We start from the raw sequence: 19,362 nt of genomic DNA on the forward strand, positions 1-19,362 counted from the left end.
AATACCACTATCACTAGCAAGCACTGAATGTTTTCCATGTACCCAACACTGTCGTAGGTACTTTTCATGCATTATCTCATTTAACCCTAGTAACTCCATATGGTAGACAGCATTTCTAGTCCCCCTTTACAAACAGGGGATCTGAGGTTTGGGGAGATAAGCTAATTTGTCAGGGTCATGTGACTAATAATTGGCAGAACCAAGGTTTGAGTCCTCTAATTCCAGAATAATATTCTTAGCCCCTGTACACATTATCTCTCAGGTTTGGCCATGCTGTGTGCCTTATAAAATCTGTTATGTGGAGAGAAGGAAGAGGACAGTGACCCTTGTCTCCCTCCATTCCAAGCCAAAATTGCTGTTACGTTAGAGCTGTGAGGGCTTGGCAGTGATGTCTAAGGAGAGGCAGTGGTAGCAACTGGGAAGCTAGGAAATGAAGGTTGTTCACAGGCTCGGGGCCTGATCATCCTTATCAGTCTCTAAACTTTTAAGGCTGTTAGTCTTTCAATGTCTGAAAGTGAAGATGATGATCACTTAATAAATGACACTTGAGAATATTCAAAGAGTTCTTTTGGAATGACATCTAGGGCATAGTTTTTGGGATTCTTATTTATTCAACAAATAGTTATTATACTGTTATCATGTGTCAGATATTCTGGATACAAATGTGAGCCATTTATACATGGTTCTTGCATCATACGGGGCAGGGGAGAAGGGCCATAAGCAAGCAGTCACATACGTCAAGGGTGCAGGGGTGGAAAAGGGCCATGCTGTGGGTGTGCCCTGCACAGTCGCTCAGTCTAAGCTGCAGAAGCAGGGAGAGAAGTGGGTGGGGAGTTTCAAAACCCTACTGCCATTAACCTGCTGTATGATTTCAGACAAGTTCCCTACAACTTAAGACCTCCATTTCTTTGTGTAGTACAGGAGAATAATCTCCATGTCACAAACGCTTCACAGAAATGTATCAAATTACTATACTATAATATAACAAATACAATGGCCAGCAGATAATAGGTATGTATTTCATGAAGTTATTTTGTCCTTTTACCATTTTTTCTAAGTACTGTCCTTTACTAATGATGATAACAAAGAAGAACATTTTACTTAAATAATGAACTGTAAGTTCAGCAAACAGAAGTGAAACAGAGCAGAATTAGCTAATCCAATTCTGCATCTAATAGTGGATCCTACTCTGTGCCCAATACAATGCTAACAGCAGCAGCTATGCAGCCCGAACCCCAGGAACTCGTTACCACCATAAGACTCTTTCACAGAAGGAACTGCCATACAACTCTCTCTGATGTGCCAGAGAACAAGTTAATATTAATCACTGGGCTGTGAGGGGAGAAAGGCATGGTTTATTCAAAACACATTTGGCATGGAGAAGAGAGAATTTGGAACAACTTACTCTGTATTGCTCAGATGGAACGCATACCAATAAATAAAACATGTGTGGACTTGATGCAGGAAGAAGTTTCTAGTCTAGATGCTTGTAAAAGTGATAAGCCTCATGGTGTGCTAATGAGTGTCAGGGCTAATGAGTGTGTGAGCTGTCCACAGCCAAGTTATTGGGGAGACCTAGGGATCTAGGGATCTATTTGTGGTTTTTCTAAAGTTTGCAGTGCAAATGATATATATATATATATATATATATATATATATATATATATATATTTAAAGCCCTGATTGGTTTGCCTTGTTTTTAATGATTTTTTAAAAGATTTTATTTATTTATTTTTAGAGAGGGAAGGGATCTAGGGATCTATTTGTGGTTTTTCTCTAGGGATCTATTTGTGGTTTTTCTAAAGTTTGCGGTGCAAATGATATATATATATATCATTTGCACATAAATATATATATATATATATATATATATATATATATATATATTTAAAGTCCTGATTGGTTTGCCTTTTTTTAATGATTTTTTAAAAATTTTATTTATTTATTTTTAGAGAGGGAAGTTAGAGAGAAAGAGAGAGAGAAAAACATCAATGTGTGGTTGCTGGGGGCCATGGCCCGCAACCCAGGCGTGTGCCCTGGCTGGGAATTAAACCTGCAATGCTTTGGTTCGCAGCCCACGCTCAATACACTGAGCTATGCCAGCCAGGGCGCAAATGATATTTTTTTAAAATCATCAGTGTGTTTGTACTTACATACCTTCCATTTTATAAAGGTCAGTGTGAAGATCTTATTGTCTTGGAGAACAAATTCTTGGCTGTCCTTTGAGTCCTATCACAAAACTCATTCTCCATCTTTGCTTAAATGATCCCCATTACTTGTTTTTCCTCTGGTCTGAAATTCCACTATCAGGCACTAAGGACTTAGCATCTTATTAAGCTTTTAAGAGTTTTACTCTGAGAGGACGGTTCCCCTGGAGAGTTCACTTTATCCAGTTTTTTTTTTTTAAAAAACGGGAATTAATGTTGCACACATACAACAGTTTTTTCCCCTTAAGTGCCAACTTCAATCATTAATAGTGGCTGTCTTGTGGCATTGCACTGTGAATGATTTTGAGGCTGAGTCCTGATTCAGAGACAAAGGGTGCAGTCATCAACTAGTAATGTCTACAGTCGGTGGTGACAGTGACAATACTCACCCAAAGGATTTGCCATCCCTAGAGTAATAGGTCCATTTCTGACAGTTCCCCTAGGTTTAGAGTAAGATCTCAAGGGAATGGCTCTGAGAATGCACGACAGAAAGCAGGTTGAACACTAGGATGTTCTGAGGACCCTGAGAAGGGTGATGAAGCCCTGCCAAAGGTGCTCTTCTGTTTGCCGACTCTGGCTTTCTATCACATGTGGCCATCCATACTCTTTACACTAACCAGTGTGTCCCAAATTAAAATAATAACAGTCTTGTTGTTGTTTTACAGGCAAACATATCCCTTTTACTTGTGATATTCCTTTGCCTAGAAGATCAGAAGCTCAAACATGTGGGTCTCAGAAGAGATGACCCGGTCCAACCTTCTGTCTGTAAGTGAGGAGACTGAGGGCAGAAATGGTTAAAGCAGTACCCAGTGATCTCCCATTCCAAAAAGTTTGGACCTCACATTTATTTTAGGTTTTTTATTGAATCAATAGTTTCCTGCCCTAGACCCAAGAACTGAATGACAGGCAAAGCAGACAGTACCTGAGGAATGTTGGAACCTCAGCTTTTGATACTAGTTCTTGGCTAGTATAGGACATGAAGTTAGACAAACCTTAAGTTCTACCTGTGAGCCCACAAGCAAATAATATGACCCCGAGTCTTCATCCTTTATTCAAGAAAAAGACTATTGCTCTTGTGTGCTCATATAAAGTGCCAGACTCACAGTAAGCACTCAGTAAATGCAGTCCATTCTCTTAGGTTTTCTCCAAAAGCCTGGGCTCCCAACTCTTTTCATGGGCTTGAATATATGCCTGGTACTGGAACTGGAGACTTAATCATTTATTTGAATTTGGGATAGTACATGTTTGTCTTGTCCCCTGCCCCTTTGGAACTTTGTACATGTCAAACAGACACTTCCAGGAAGTAAGATGTTTACCAAAAGTGTTTATTGATTCCTTCACTACAAGGCCTATATGTTGTAATCTTGAGAAAACAAGTATATCGATGTGATTCATTTTAAAATCCAGTATTCATTAATGAATGACTATCCATTGGTATTTCTTCATTGCTATGAATTCTTCATTGATCAGGTTTGTATTGGCCTGAAAAAAATTCACCAGAAAAAGTTTAATTATTAATATTAATCATTTAAAAAGACTGTAAAAGGGTTCTTCAGTTCTCTCAAATGATAGGACACCTTCTATAAAACTTCATCTGAAATAATGAAGGTTGTTAGACTTATATCTCTTCTAGTGTTTTTCAGCTACACTAAATGTCAAATTCTTCTGGGAAGTTTCCTAGATGCAGGTAGGAAATCCTATTTACAGTCTATGAATTCTGCATGCCAGGAGTAAGATGCAATGATTACTGAAGTGCATATGGAAAGATTTATCTTTCCCAGTGTGGATCACTGACAATAGGGTCATTGAAAATTGCTGGACATTAACTTGTTGAATGAATAAAGGAAGAGAGCTAATATGTTGAGACAACCCACAGGAAGAGCTCACTCTAGCCTTAATTTCACTGTAGGTGAGTAAACGATACATCTAAAACTTGTATTTAAAATTGGGTAAGTGGTTTTAGATAAAACAAAAGTGTTCATCATAGCAGGAATAATATTAGAACCACATTATTTAGTACCTGTTATGAGCCAGACACTGTGATCAGTGCTTTACACATGCGATTTCACTTAGTATGAACAACCATCCATTGTAATATATCTTACTTATATTTCACAGGCAGAGAAACTGAAACTCTAAGAGCTTGTTACTTTTCCAAGGCCACCTTAAGCATCAGGGCTCAAAGATGAACTCAGAATAGCTGTTTCTAAAGCCTCCCCCTGGCTTTAATATAGTAAATAATAATGGTTTCTTTAATATATAGATGCTAAGATTTTTAGAAGGTATTAATATAAGAAGGAAGATATTGTTTTCAATAGAAAACGTGTATGTGAATATGGTCAGTAGAGGAGATGAAGAAGATAAAGATGATGAACAAATCCAAGCTGTGTGAGATACTGCTTTTGCCAAATTAATCAAACTCTAATTTTCTTAATATTTTTTCAATGTGGTATTTAACCTAATGTGAAGAGTTAAATAACCAGATCATCAAGTTTAATTAATTCAGAAGTGTCAGCATAAGTACATGTAACTTACTTGTAGGCCAATGATAGATTTCAATTACATAATATATTTGGAAAGAAGTAAGTCATTCACAGGATACAGCTTAAATATAAGTGAGATATATTTTGGTAATTTTTCTAATTTATGATAATTAAAACATATCTGGAAATGTATGGGTTCATAAATATAGATTTCAGAATGTTAAAGGGGGATATCAATTTGGAAAATTTCCTCTTCTGCATATAAAGTATTTTTTTTTCTTTTTTCAGCCATACAGCACACTAATAGCCAGAATTATCTGGAGGAGAACTTAAGAGACATGTGAGTTTTATTATCAGTATTCTTTTCTGAAACTTAAAATCACATCAATTATTTGGGAGGAGGGAAGTGGGACAATGATGGAATAAGAATGATGGAGCAAAGCGGTTCAATTCTGTCTTGAACACTCACAGTGCCATGTTTCAGTGTTAGCATTATGGTTGCTCATCTTCTTCAGAAATCCACTTACGAAGAAGTACAGACCGTAGTTAAAGAGTTGCTAGGTTTTGTGGAGAAGTGCAAGAGCCTCAACCTACATGAGCCACCTTCAGAATGCTCTCACCAGCTGGTATGTGAATCATGTTCTGCCTCTCTCTCTCTTTCTCTCTCTATTTTTTCAAAAACTAAATTGAAACCTAAGATGTTGTTATAGGGAGGGCTTGTTGAATAAATAGCAGGGGATTGTGAAGCAGCATTATATACAATTCATACTCAAGATATACTCTTTATATGTTTATAAACTTACAGTTTATCAGTTCATTTCTGGCACTCTTTGAACCAAACATTCAAGGGAATGAATTATAGCCTAGAATGTCAGTTTCTTAAGTTGGTTGCTCTGATTCTGTTGCTGAAACACTATTGTCTGACATCCTTGTATCAAGGCTCCTGGGAAATTGAAGTACTTAAAAAGTTTCTCAGAGAATACATAAAAGTAGAAAAAGGTGAATATTATTATGGGCTCTGTCACCAGTTAGTAGACAAGCTCAGCAATTGTTACTGTCTCATAACATGTGCTATTTTATGATCAGCAAATTCTTAAGAAGCACTAACACATTCTATCCATCTACCTGCCTACTTGATCAATTACTCTTATGGCAGACAATTTAAAATACAAATGAGTAGTTCTTTATTTGTAATATTTTACTCCATTTTATGGGGTTAAAACCTACCTTTTGTCATACTCTTTATAGATACATAAAAATCATTAGACTTGTTAGAAATGGATTTTAAATGACATACTTCTATCAGTGTCTAGTCTCACTTATTTTATAGTGATGTCTTCTTATTTTTATTTCAAAAGATTAAGATTGTATGCCCTTATCTCCCAAATCTGAAGGCATGTCATTTGAGGTTTACAGCATCCTGCACATTTATGGCTACCCAAAGATATTTGAAAATGAACTGAATTGTAACATTTCCACTTGAAAACTTGACAATGAACACACATGGCTTCAGAGTCAATTCTTAAAACAAATTGCCATGGAAACAAAACTAAAAACAATTAGGAACCGTGGAACACAGACTACTATCTCTTTATTGGTAGATAATTCTCATTAAAAATACCTTGATTTCTTTAGACCCTGGTCATTCTGGCTTATGTTTATTTTAATGCCTGTGAACTGTATGAAAATGAATCAATTACATAGGAAAGGAGAGAGTGATTAATTTTATTTGATCAATGTCCAACATGTGAGAATTTAGACTTAAAAACTTAAGAGGTTTTTGCTCAAAGTAACTATGTCCAAGGACTATTGGATACAAAATGTAACATTCTGCACTAAGTTGCCTTTTCTAAAGAAATAATAATCCTTTGCCTTTCCTGGGGTTAGGAACATAGAGCACACATCCTTCCCCTTTAATTCATTATTTCCTCCTGTAGATGACTACCTTCTTAGAGTGCATTTGTAATGTCCAAGGAATGGCTGACAAACATGTTCTTTCTGACTATTGCAAGACGAATAACACAGCAAGACACAAGTGCTTCCAATTAAGTAAAAAAGATGATGCAGATTACAGGGGCACCTTCCAAATTCCAAATCCTGAGCAGATCTGTGAGATGAGCAAGGAGAACCCAGTGTCAGTGAGAAAGATGTAAGTCAGTTCTCCTTGCCATTGTCTTTGGAGAAGAGTATTTTCCAATTTTGAAGACAGGTATTTCTTACGTAACAGTCTCCAAGAACACAATGTTTTATTACATGGAATTGAAGTGGAAATTTGAGCTACGATATATTTTTCTCTCTCTAAATAACAATTATGGTCTCAGTGAGCCCCACAGGGTATGGAAATGTCTGCGCCATGAAGCCATAAACATGTCTAGGACCTGTAATGGGCTCATCTCCTTAAGGGTTAGATTAGTCAGACTGGTAGCAAATGATGTTGAAATGTACAGTCAAGTTGGCAAAGCATAATAAACTGAGAGTACTGGAGACAGAGCCCAGGTAATAGCTCAGGCAAGGGGCTGGCATTTCGGATGTTCATCAAGAGATATCAGGGAGGGTATCTGACAGGTACGGACAAGGAATCTGCCATTGGGACCCTAGGAATAAGTAACACTTTTAGATGCCAAAGATCAATTTTCTACTCAAGAACTCTGATGCTATAATTCCCACTTGGAGTGGAGAGCATTATAGCAAATGCTATAGGCAAGTTCATATCTTGGTTTTCTAGTTAACACAGCATAAGTCTACATGCTGAGAGTGGGGTGCTAGCAAGTGGCTGGGGTTGAGAGGAAGGAAATCAATATCCAGAGAGGCAGAAATGACAAGAGAAATACAAGGTTTCAGTTCTCAAGGAATCTAATTCTGGACATTCTACTAAGACAGGCTCAGACATCAGGAATAAGGGCAAGATCTGATTGCTGAGTCTAGAGGGCAAGAACATGGTAGAGATTTAATTTCAGATTTTAATTATGAAATATTAGACAAGAAATGAATAAGCAGACAGGGTGAAAATGCTGAATGAGGCAAGCTTTTAAATTCACCCATAAAAGGGCAAATTGCCCCAGAAATTACTGTGCTTTCAAAAAAAATTAAATGGGCTCAGCTGCTTAGGGATAGGGTTTGGGTAGGTTCCCAACCTGTCTGATATTAGGGGCCACCAGACGGGGACTGAACTACCAGCTTGGCTACCTATTTACTGCAGTGCTATCCACTGTGGGTGAGAATTGCAGAGTCAGATTTGGGTTGAACATTCAGAGATTTAAAAATCTAACCAATACTCAGGCAGTGAATTTAACTTCTTCTTGAACATTTACAATAGCCAGTAATTAAGGAGTTAATTTATGTGCTAATTTTAACTCATGTGCACATGACTATAAATATTCAAGAGAAAAATAATTTTCTAACTGTTTGCCTCATAATTATAAACCAAGACCTTTACTTAATTTTCAACCAAGGAAATTGTAATTTATATCAAAGCTAGAGAAAAGTCATCTGTTTTAGAGTCAAAAGATAGCAAAGCAACTTTCCCAGTCTAGAAAGAAATTTTGGATGATCTTGAGAGACACCTCTTCACCCAACAATAGCTTCTAAATTTAATTCCTCTGCACTTGTGTACAATTCTTACTTTACAGCTCAGTTGAGACTATTGAACTTTTTACCTTCTTCTACTTAGAAAAGAGTGAAAAGTTTTAATTACTGACTTCCTTTCCCCACTGGCCTAGAGGTACTATTGGTCACTTCATTGGCATTCAGAATGTCTGACTAACCTCACGGTGACCTATTGAAAACATTTGGTGCATTTAAGTATAGTGTCTTTCACCACGATGTTTTAGATGTTACAGGTCAACAAAACTAAATGAACCCTAAGTTTTCAAGAAACAGTGTCAGCACATGTTCCGGAACTCGAAATTACATGACTTTGGGTTTGTCCAATTATAGGTACATTTATGAAACTTCTAGAAAGCATCCATTCTTGTATGGACCCACTATTCTGACCATGTCTATGTGCTATGAAACAGCCAGTCTTGTTGCCAAGAAGAAAATAAGACTGAGTGCTTCTTGATAAAGGTAAGATGCTCATATGTCAACTGTTTTTTAGACCCTTGCTGTGCAAAGCGTGAACCACGGTCAGCAGCATGCGTATGACCTGGCAGTTTGAAAAATGTGCAGTGTCTGAAGTTCTCCAGAACTACTGAACAAGGCTTCATAGTAACAAGATACCTAGGCAATCTAGGCAGTCTGTATAGTTATTTAAATCTGAGAAGCATGATCTAACATAGATATTACTTCATAGTAAATATTTAATATTTCAGTTACTATTGCTTTGTAATAGAAGACCCCAACATTTAGTGACTCAGAAGAGCAATCATGTTATCTCATAATTTTTGTGGGTCAGGAATTCAGGAAGGCCTCACCGAGGTGGTTCTGTCTCATGATCTTTCGTGTGGTTGTACTCAGGCATGAATGGTTCGATCTGGAACTCTGAATGGCTGAAGCACCAGGGGGCTGCCTTAACATCTCATCTTCTCATATAATCTCAGGGCCTTTTCAAGCAGTCTTGCTGTTGACATAAGAATGTAAAAAAAACCTGTAGAGAATTTTTAAAGGAATTTATTTGAGCCCAAATGATGACAATACCAGGAACCAAAAATCTCAAATGCTCGGGAGAATGGCAGTTTTGCAGTTTCGTTATCCATTTGGAATTAAGGAGAGAATGTAAAGATTACATGAAGGTGGGAGAATGCCATGTGGAGATTGGATTACAGGATAGTTAACAGTATTATGTGTTCTCTTCAGGGCCTGAAAAAGAAGCATTTCAAAGGTGTTAACATAGATGCACAGGGCTTGCTTAAGGGAAAGGAAACTTTTGCTAAAGAAATTATATGCTGGGGCATGACTGTGCACCATAATGTGCCCAGTTAAGAATTTAGGATCAGATCACTGTGTGAGGTTACTTTTGGTTAGACTCATTACACACCTCTCTTTTGTCCCCACTGCCTTGACTGGTTTGGGCTTCCTTCCAGCATGGTAGCCTTGGGGCAGATGGACTGCTTACTCTTGGCTAAAGTCTCCAAGAATGATTATTCTTGTGGATAAAGCAGACATTGTATGACCTTGTATGACCAAACTCAGAATGCCACTCAGAGAGTGGCAAACTTGTATTTCTGCCACACTCTGTTAGTTGAAACACCATGAAATCTCACCAATTTGAAAAGAATTTATACTGTACCTCTGGATGGGAGAATTGTCAACATGTCATTGTAAAAAGAGCATGGGATAGAAGATATTGTTGTAGCCATCTTTGGAATACACAGTCTGCCACACTTCATTTTTAACAAAGTGGTTTTTTCTCTTCATTAAATAGATGTAAATCGTTGTAAATGTGATTAGTTCCATGATAAAGGTACATTGTAAGAGTAGTCATTAAAGTTCTAAATGTCAACATAAAGTAATGCTTTTACTAGCAGGGGCACCACGTGGATTTCCTAAAGGCCGTGCTGAAATGCATAGTAGTTTGCTAATCATTTTGATGAATTCTTCAAGGTGAAATGTAGTACTACATCTTCCTTGCTCTTTCCTTCCATTTTTTTCAGTGAGACTTTATCTCATATTCTTCTAAACTGCTATTTTTCTATTCCTTTAAACCTATTTTTCCTATTCATCTCCTCATTGCCTACCTTGTATAAGAAATTAAATAATGTATCTAAAGAGTTTCTGGCATAGGCTAAATATGCAGTAATTGTAGCTATTATCATTAAAGCTATATATATCTCATTAAAGATATATATATATATATATATATTTCTTACCTCCCTCTCCATTCTTTCCCTTGGTGAATTTCAATTCCTTTAGAAGCCAATTCTGAATTCCTAGCTCTTAGAAGGACAGTCTTTTTTGTTTGTTCATTTCATATTAGTCAAAAATGAATGACCAAGCAGATGTATGTCTCATTACCTGGCATTTCTGAGGAATGAGCTTTTTCATGAAGGTGAGTTTTGTAGATAACTTGGTGCTTACTGTTTCAAGTTACGCAGTTTTCTTACCCTTCACATTTTTCAGTAGAAATTTTTTCTTGATGTATAACATACCCCTACAATGCTAAGCATAAACACATGTTTTTAAGTTAGCTAAGAGTTCTTTCTCCCTGGACCTCACTTGGTGACGTTTATAGTCTTTCTGCTTCCAGGATGCCTGTTCCTAGCAGTCTGGCTCCAACCTCAGAAAAAATTACACAACCAATTGTGCAACTGTTTGAGTTAAGTCCTCAGAGACTCTCTTATGAAGAAATAATTAAGCTTTTTGTACTCAATTTCAAATGAGTATGATACAACAAAATAAGGACAAAAGAATTAAATTTATAATTAATTATAAAAATATAATTATGATTATTGTGCCAACCTTTTGCAGTTTGAATACTCCCTTTATATACATTTTCTAACTTCTTAAAAACAACATTGTAAAGTGCAGTTATCCAAAGTAAAAATATTATATGGTCAATATAATGTTTTAAGTGAAAATATAGAGCTCTTCTGAAATTTAAAATATAACATTTCCAACACTAAGAGATATCATTTTGGCATGTTTCTTTCTATTCACCTTTTTCCACTTACAGATTTTATTTTGTACATTGTTGTGATCACACTGAATACAGGGTTTTTATTAGAGACTTAAAAATCTTACTTTTCATTAGAAACATACATCTTTTAAAAATAATGTGCTATTATTCACTTAACCTTCTTTCACGGCTATTGAGGCTTTTTTTGTCTCCAAATTTTTGCTATCATAACAAAACATGAATGTCTTTCTTTTGTGTGGTTATGTTTTTATTTATTTAGAAAAGTTTATTTGCAATAGTTTTAAAAGTAAAAATACTGAGTTAAAGAATGTAATCATATTCTGGAGGAATTCATTTATATATTGCAAAACTGAAACCTATATTAAAGATAACACTAGGAGACATGGCCAAGAGAACAGTTAGTAACTTGAATAAAACCAAAATACAGCTGTGAGACATTTTGGATGTATTCTTGTGACTCTCTGGACTTCTCTTTGCTCAGTTTCATGTTATCATTTATATTTCAAATGTCTGGTCATTGGAACAAGTGATCTCTGGGGAAGACAGATGCTATTTTATGAAAAAAAACTCCCAGATTGTGCTGCTGTATTTGGCCTCTTTTAAATAAGACACTAAAAACTTTCCAATTTTGAAACAATACACAATTTTTACTTTTCTCTCTTCCTTACTAATACTGAAATTAACTTCTTCTCTTACTACTATATTTTCTTAATAAGTTGTTTTTCTAATTACAGCTAGACCCCATCAGAAAATACATTGGAGATGTATCTTTGAGGCATCACCATTTATGTGAAATTGGGATTAAATTCAACTGCAAATTACCAAAAGCAGTGTAAGTTACCTACTTAGACCAATGTACTTTGTTGCTACTGGGCCACCCCTTTTTATCAAATTAATTAAAAAGTCATTTATCTTTTATTTCATCGTGTCTCTCAGTACAAACCTGTCCTCTTTCTCTACATATATCTACTTGCCTGTTCAGTAGGGCACACAGGGCTGTGCAGGAAAATCTCGCAGTTCTCATCACCTATTATCTCCCACCTCAATCTCTTCCATCTGCTCAAATCCCCTAGTCACTTCCTCAGGGCACAAACGGTTCTGTGCATGCAGAAGCAAGTGCTTAATCGTTCTGCATGGTGAAGGCTGAAGGACCAAAGCTATTCTTTTCTCTGGAAAAATAAAAAGATTTGGCTCCAATGTTACACAGAACAGAAAAGCCAGGGATGTTTTCTAGGGGTGGGGATGGATGACGGTGAAGTGGGAGAAGAATTCGATGTTACTCATTATGCCTCTTTCCCGGCCCAGGTTGTGTTTCTGTGCAAGTTACCCCTGAAGACATGCATCTTTATTATATCACCTTCTTCCCCAATTGAGGACAACATTAGGCTGCCTGGAAGCTCAATTCTTCTTATTTTCCCTATTTCCCCCCAAATTTAAGGGATGTTGCTCACTTGTCAACAGAGAGAAGCAAGGGAGACTCATGCCTTCTGTAATTGTCTATGATGAAGGATTTTACTTGGAAAGTCAGGTCACATAAATATCCAAATTACCTCTCTAAGCAACTCAACTCTTTAAGCAATAATTTAAGTGGTTAAAATGACTATATTATCCATGACTGTGATTTGAATCATGTTTGTTTTGTGCCTTAGATCTTACATGGCTCTGGGTGCCATCACTGAAGAAATAGCATTCAGAATACACTCTCCTCGGCCTGCATTTGCAAGTGCACTTCTATCCCTTTGGTTCCTCAATGAACTAGAACTAACTTTAGAAAGAGGCAAATTCACAATATTGTTGAGAATGTACTTATTTTTCTTTTCAGGGATTTGGTTCTGTTGACTAAAAAACAACCTAAAGCTAACTTTTCTGAAATCGCCAGATTGGCCATTGATGTTAAAAATCTGCATCAGACGGAAATGCATTAGCATGTGTGCTTGGCAGGGTAAGGGCCTCTGTTTTCCTGAAACTCACTTAAGCCTTTACCGTACTTGTAATTCTTACTGTAGGGAAAGAGGAGTGGGGGAGGATGAAGAGGGTCAAATATATGGTGACGGAAGGAGACTAGACTTGGGGTGGTGAGCACACAATGCAATAATGTATCATAGAATTGTACACTTGCAGCGTGTATAATGTTATTAACCAATATCATCACAATAAGTTTAATTTTAAAAAACTTATAATTCTTTTTTATTGTTGTTCAATTACAGTTATCCCCATTTTCTTCCCCTCATTGTTCTCCCCTGCCCTACATGCCCCCACCTCCCACATTCAATCCCCCACCCCGCCATTGTACTTCTTAAATAAAGGTGACAGTGGTATGTAATGAATCTAAAAATGTAATTATCATTTATCAGGTTTTGGTATTCAGTTAAGCTAACTACTGAAAATGAATTTGAAATGTTTTTCTTTTGAATTTTCTGAAATTTGCCGGTTCTGGGAAGGTTTAAAAGAACTCGTCTATGAAATGAGCAGGGGTGAAGATAGGAACTGCTGGGACAGCTTCTCTGTTTCTTTTGTTATGGGCTTATTTTAACATTTTTCAGTCAATTCTCATTCCTCGTAAAATCTATACTTGCCAAAACTTATTTGTAACCCCAAACCCACACTCACAGCACTTCGCGGTCTTTCTCAGACTTGTGCCCGCTCAGAGCAGCGGAGCCTCTGAGTTGCCTGCTGTGTGTAGTCCCAGCAGAGGAGGAACCAAGCAGTGCTCTGGCTTCGTGTTTGAGTTCTCCTGCTGTGACCAAGTGCTCGTTCTGTGGTCTCTTTAGTGCCTTGTTTTCCTCATTCTTGTACTTTTTGTGGGTGATTTAGTAGCTGTTGAAAATGTCCCCAAGGGCAGTGACTGAAGTGCTGTCCAGTGTTCTGAGTACTAGAAGACCAGGGCGTGCCTTACGAAGAAAATATGAGCGTCAGACAGGCTTTGTTCCCGCATGAGTAGCAGTGCTGGTGGCTGTGAATTCAATGTGGGCGAATCACCAATATATATTGCATAAGGTCTTTAAACCTGAAGTTACATAAAACAGGGTTATGTCTTGATTGCTTGACCAAAATGTGGCCGGAGTTTTGCAGAAACTGAATCCTGTATTTCCCCTGGGGTCAATGATTCAGTACTCACAAATTCAGTGTTTACACAACTGAATAATGAGAATGTTCTTATTTTTGTGAAGGTTTTAAGCATACATTTTTCTTTAACAACTCTCCTTTATCAGCATTTTCTCATTGGGAAATATAGAGTTGCACATGGTAATATTTGATAATTAAAAACATCAATTATGTAATTATAATTCCTTTTCCCATGGATTTGTATTTTCTTCTTTAATTAGTTAGTTTTGTGAAAGGACTATTATTGGTCTTTTCCAAGAGCAAATTCTTGGACTTATTTATCAATTCTGTGTTTCTCCTTTTAATTTTATTAATTCTTTCTGAAAGGTTTTCTTAGACTTCGCCTAGGAATAAATACTAATTAGCCACAAAATTAGGCAGTATAGAGCTTTATTGGGGTTTGCGTGCCTGGGCAACGTGTGTGTGTGTCCCCCACCCCCTGCCCTGTCCACACAACAGGGGGGGGGGTGCCCAGAGAAAAGCCGCACTGTGCAGGGAAAATGGCGGGGTTTTATTTTGGGTTGGCTTGCCGTGGGAGCTGGAGATTGGTCCCTTGTGAACAAAGCGGCAACATATCATTGGTGGTTCCCCTTGTGCCTTAATGATGTCAGCCATCTCTTCCAGGTTGTAGTTCAGCAGCCATGATTGATTGTAGCCCAGCCACCATTTTGATTGTAGTCCCGCCACTATTTTGTCCTACTCCACCCATCCTGACACTTTCAAGTTTGTTTAGTTGTTTTTATCTCAATTATTTTGGTTAACTTACTAGTTTATTTATACTCATTCTTTTAAAATAACTTAGTTAACAATAATTACTTCACTTGAACTATCACATCTTTTATACACCATGTTTCACTGATTATTTTTGATACTGATGTAATTCTCTTTTGATTAGAGTATTTCTAATAATGCTTTCAGGAATGGTATATGGATTATAGACATCTGAGTTATGTGTCCTAGAAAATTTTCTTTCTTTTATTACTGCTTATTATATCATACCACCCAGTGATGAATGCAAAGGTACTGTGCAGAAGACCACAAATAGTAGGGGAAATTTTTTTCTTCTACTTGGAATGCCTGTATTCTTATAGTTTCTTTCATCAATTTTCTTCCCTTTGTTTTCACTACCCTTTGAAAATTGATATTACCAATAGGTCCACTCCTGGTCTTTTCCTTTCTTATTTTACACACACAATCAGAGCTGGCTGGCCATTCAGCAAGGATTGACTCTCCTCTTCCTTCCATATTCCAGATTAGTTGCTGGGCCATGAATTACATTTCCTGTCTCACAGGGAAGTGGAGCCACTTCATCGTGTTCTGGTCAGAAGTGATTTATGCTATTTATAGACCCACCCATAAAAATCTCCTCTCCAGAGCACCCTCAGTCCAACAGCAATGTTAAAAGCCTCAGGTTGAAAAAGCCTGGTTTCTAGAATTACGGCCTAGGGGCAATACTCCTTCCTTTCCAATAGGACTCTATTGAGAAAGAATTAAACCTGATTTTCCAAAGTCACTTTGTGAAGCATTATTTGGAGCAACTAAATTTAACAAAGTATAAGGATTTCATTTTTCTTTTAAGTTCTTTGTACAATGACCATAGCTATATTTCTGAAATTACTTTTGATACTGGCTTAAAAATTAAACATCACTTCTTGGACCCATTTATTCCTAAACATGTAACTGGTACTGAAAAAGTTGGTAGGCACAGCTTTCTCATGGAATTCTCATTAGACTTGAGTTTTAGTCTAGCTTTGTCATACATACATTTTAGAATGTAGGTCAAGCCACTAAATTTCTTCAGGCTTTTGTGTTCCAACTGTAAACTAAGGTGGTTGGATAAGATGACTTCTAAGATGCCCTCTGTGATTCTATGATTCCTTGGAAAATATTCTAGAGTCCAAATTTCCTTTCTTGTAACCCAGAAGCATGTGTAGATTATGCACAAACTGCCCATGCTTGAGGGTATATATGAAAAAGGTGGGGTGGTGATTTAATATCTAGCCAGTGCTTTCTTTCAAATGGATTGTAGTACTTACAAATTGTAGCCTCGAAGATCATTGAGAAAAATGCATTCTCACCCAAATACTTAAAATTAATTTCTAGTAAAAGTAAGTAGAGTTCCTGAGCTAGAAATTAACAGCTGATAGGATATTTTAGGTTTAAGTTCTGGATCTGCCACTCACTACTGTGTGATTTTAGAAAAATCACATAATTTTATTGATTTGGTTTCCTTATCTCAAAATATAATCAGAGTCTCTCAAGGTTTCCAGATGTCTTAAGGTCAGTTAAAATATTAAATAAATTTCATAATTATAATTGGCTTTTGAAAGAAAACTCATAGCCTTTAACTTTTACTGTTTATTTTCAAATATGTTTCATATGGATACAGGTTTCTTTATGAATATTTGAGGAGACATTCAGAGTTGGCGGTTCCAGTGATTTTAAGAGTGGACACAGTGCATCAAAATTTATTGGAAAAATGCTGTAAATTAGAAAATCCTCTGGAATGCCATAGCCATGGGGTAAATGACTTCTTACTTTTTAACCTGTGAACTCGTTAGTGATTACAAACATAAGAAAAATAATGGTGCTGTTTGTAGTGCCACACTTTAGGAAGAGGATTATGCATGCTCTTGCTAATTGCAGCACTATGCTGGAACCATTACCATCTAAACTGAAGGCCACAGCAGTGCACTACAGCAGCTCTCTGCAAGTCACTGCCATAGATTCTGTGCTTCATCAAAGCTTTGCTGTGCAATTCCCTTTTCAAAGTGAATGTCTGCTTGGCACAGTAGAAGGTAGCATGGCCACATAGCCTCTTTTAGGGCATGGAAAGGCAGCTGGAAAACTGTTCCTATCTCAGGCCAGAAATCTTACTGTTCAGAGGCAGCAGCTCCTGTTATGCATTTGACATAAAAAATGCAGGTGGCCTTAAAATCTGACTGGATGGTTGTTTATTCCTGGGTTACCAGGAACCAGGTTGCTCTAGCCTTTGTTATTCTAACCAATTGCTTACATATTTATAGAAGATGGGGTGGGGGTGCAGGGTGAAGGGACTCGCTTTACTTCTAAGATGCCCTGGCTCAAGCAGGTACTCCTAGTATCTTCCCATTCCCGAGAGAAGGGTAAATGAAGGTGATTTAGTTTCCTGTGGGTTAGCACCCTCTCATGGCATCACCAGCAGACCTCAATAATGGTGATTATAATGGCATCTTAAAGCAGTATGGATATTTAGTTAACAAAGCAGCTTTACAACTGGTGTTTCATTTGACCCTCATAACAGCTTGGTAACATAGGTAACTCCAGAATTTCTAGCAACACTTCATAGATGAGAGTATTGAGTTTCAGAAAGTTCAAAGGACTTGCCCAATATCACACAGGCAGTAAGGACAGGGCTAGGGGTTAAATACAGGCAAACAGTTCACAGGTCTGGTAAAATTTTCCCTAGGACAAACACTGCCTATTAGGATCAGGTGGACTGGCTTTGGTGCTCCTACCCAGACGCTAAGCCGGGAAGGCCACCTATATCTTCCCACTGGAGTTTATTGCATGGCTCAAGAACTTTGAATTTGTGTCAGCTCTTAGAATTCCACTTGATTCATTTAATGGGTGTCTGTGAAGTGTTTTACTATAGTCAAGGCTGGCACATGTTTTTATTATGCAAGGACTTCTTAATGCATGCCTGTATTTCTATATTTTTATCTCTATATTAGTTATTTATGTTAAAGGCAGTATTATTAAAAGTAACCAACACACACATACATACACATTGCCCAATCAAACTTAGATCATAAACTACCTTTAATGATCTTTCTCTGGCTTAATGAATGATTTGCTTTATGCTTACAAAATATGCCATTTTATCTCAAATGAGTTTTTATCACAGGAAACTGAATATCAATCTTGCTGTCCCACTTTTTCCTCCATAAATACATGGCCATTCCTGTTTTAACATAATGTGTTTTTCAAGATTTGTTAACTCAGAAAGTAAATAAAACCCTGGGTGCAGAAAAACAAATACATTAGACTCTTACAAAAGATGGTTTTGCAATCTTACCTCAAGATATAGTGTTACAATGATAGATAAACACTGATTATCTTTATTTTTCAGAAAGAGATGTTCCAAAGAGTGGTTCATGAAAGCCACGGGCATGTTAAAAATCACTGTGATTTACGTGAGAAAGTAGGAGATAGTAACTTCCACGACAGGTATGCTTGTAAGATATTGTCTAGATTTAAATTTGTTTAGTGAGTTTGTGTTAACTTCTGATGCTGAGAGTTGCTAAGAGTCTGCCTTCACCCTTACAGTCTCAGAGGCCTAGCTATCTTTGTCTTGATAAGATAGATGTCCACAAAACTTCAGATGCTTCAACACTGCTTTCCAGGACAGATTCCAGATTTTCAGTAAATGCTCAAGGTTAGGGCTCCAAGTGGGTTCTGGCTGCTTTCCTGCAATCTCACACAGGCCCCCTTTTTCACACCCGGGCATTTAGTTCAGAGCTTTGTGTGCAATTTTGAGTCCAAGTTGCAACAGATATCTAATGTAAGGTCCACTTGTTGGTTTCAGATTAGATCCATATAGCAAATTTAGTATTTTCAGCACTGAGAGGAGAGATACCTTAGTCCTTTGCCAGAGGGAACAAGCACAACTTCTTGTGTGCAGAGACTGGTAATTTCAGCTGTATTTTAAACACTAATTTATTGAAAAACAAAAGCCAAATTTTTAGGAATCTTTAGAATCACACCATAATAGTCTATTTAGAAACAGAATATTGAGGAAAAGTTCAGTTTGACATAGTGTCCCAAATTATTGATCTTCAATGTCCAGAATAATGATCCAAAACAAGTAGTCTTGTTTTAGAGAGACTATTTGGTATATCATTTTTCTTTTATGTTGTATTCAGCTGCTAATGTCTAGTTTAAGAATTAGATCTGTGGTTCTCAAACTTTAGAATTACTTGGGGGACTTGCTACAATGCAGCCCTGCCCCAGG

General features: G+C 37.1%; 1 pseudogene; it reads left to right on the forward strand.

The window, feature by feature from the left end:
- The first annotated feature begins 2,956 nt into the window (after positions 1 to 2,956).
- Positions 2,957 to 19,362, forward strand: part of LOC114491875 — a 28,597-nt pseudogene continuing 12,191 nt past the window's right edge.

This window comes from Phyllostomus discolor, chromosome 1 (assembly GCF_004126475.2).
Source record: "Phyllostomus discolor isolate MPI-MPIP mPhyDis1 chromosome 1, mPhyDis1.pri.v3, whole genome shotgun sequence".
NCBI classification, from domain to species: Eukaryota; Metazoa; Chordata; class Mammalia; order Chiroptera; family Phyllostomidae; genus Phyllostomus; species Phyllostomus discolor.